Below are 1,559 nucleotides of genomic sequence, written 5' to 3' on the forward strand. Positions count from 1 at the left end.
AAAAAAGGCATTTTGTTTAGAACTCCAATAACAGAATGTATGGGAACTGCTGAATCACGGCCTGGACCTCTGATTGACCACCTGGGGCGAGCAGTGACTCAGCCACGGGAGCACAGGTGAGGGCAATTCAGCTGTGCTGCAGGAAGGGTGGAGCCTGGCTGCACCCCTCCTGGACCCATGGAAGAGCTGACTGCCAGTGGGGAAGGGTCTCTTCTGGAGGCTGCTCCTTGTGGAGAATATTGCAAGCCTACAACATTGGCAAACATGTTCCATTTATTATTCTCCTGTTCCAATAAACTTAGCCTAACTTTCCTGGGTGTTTCTTAATTATAACATCTGTATATTCATTGATTATACGCTGAATAAATGCATACAAGAAAGCAACAGAAAGTTGAAAGAAGAACAAATATAACTCTTTGAGAGCAATTATTTAACCTTCTGCTTCAGCAAAGAATAATAGAAGAATTTAGTTTCAGGTGGCCTTCCCTCAAATACTCTGCTCCCCAGTTTCCTCCAGTTAAAGCCATGAAACAAATCAGACATCTCTCACTCAGCTTCAGTCCTTAGCCAGAAGAGCAATTTCAGCGCTGCCCTCAGCCCAGCTGTCTCACAGTCTGGCTATCTAACAAGGCACAGTAACTCTCAATATATTTTTCCTAAAGCAAATTCCTAACGATGGTTATGAAAACCTCCTTATGGCTTCCCAGCTGATGCAAGCGTAGCCATTCGCACACAGAACGTTTCCCAAAGCAGACTCTGATGTCTGGGCCTGTGTGAGGGCCTCTTTTGAATAACCCCACGTGGGCTTTGGGGTCAGGGGACAAACACCTCTGTGAGCACCCTGCCTGCTCCCCATCTGAGTGCTGCTTCCCCCAGGCAGGCTGTGCCACCAGCACTGCCTCGTTCACCTTCTGGAGGCTCTCACCCAGGGGCTGAGGGAAAAAAATCCCCTTCTCTCTTTAGCTTCTGAAGCCTGACAGACAGCAGTAGGTCATATAAAAAATGAAGAGCTCCAGATTCATTGCAGTTTAAAAAGGAGGAATAAAAATGGACAGCTTTGATTGCCAGGGTGGCTCCTGGAAGGAGCTCTTCACATAGGATGGAGGTTTCTGCCTCTGCATCCCACTGCAAGAGCTCAGGAAGTGAATTATTAAGGGAACAGTTTCCCCTTGTGCTGAATAATTCCGTGCAACTTCACCTCTCTGGAGGACCGCAGAGAATCCTTAAGTGTCTTTAATATAGAGGCCAGCTACAGTTCCTGGCAATGGTAATATAAGCCTGGGTAGCATCATCAGTTTCTGAGTGTGACTTGTGCTTTCCTCAGGTGCAAATGATAAGAGACTGAAGCATCTATTTCTGCTTCCCATGGTACCCCCTACAAAAGATCAATCCTGCCTGAGTAAAGTGGAGAGCTGCAATAGCTTGAATTTAATTCAAGTGGACAGCATGCTCCTCTCTGCAAACAGTGCCAGGGCTCTGGCATCTGCAAAGGTTCAATGTGACGCAGTAAACTTGAGTCAAGCCCACAAAGACACAATCAGTGGGGGCAGGAATTGGGA

The sequence above is a fragment of the Meleagris gallopavo genome, chromosome 30 (genome assembly GCF_000146605.3).
Source record: "Meleagris gallopavo isolate NT-WF06-2002-E0010 breed Aviagen turkey brand Nicholas breeding stock chromosome 30, Turkey_5.1, whole genome shotgun sequence".
Taxonomy (NCBI): Eukaryota; Metazoa; Chordata; class Aves; order Galliformes; family Phasianidae; genus Meleagris; species Meleagris gallopavo.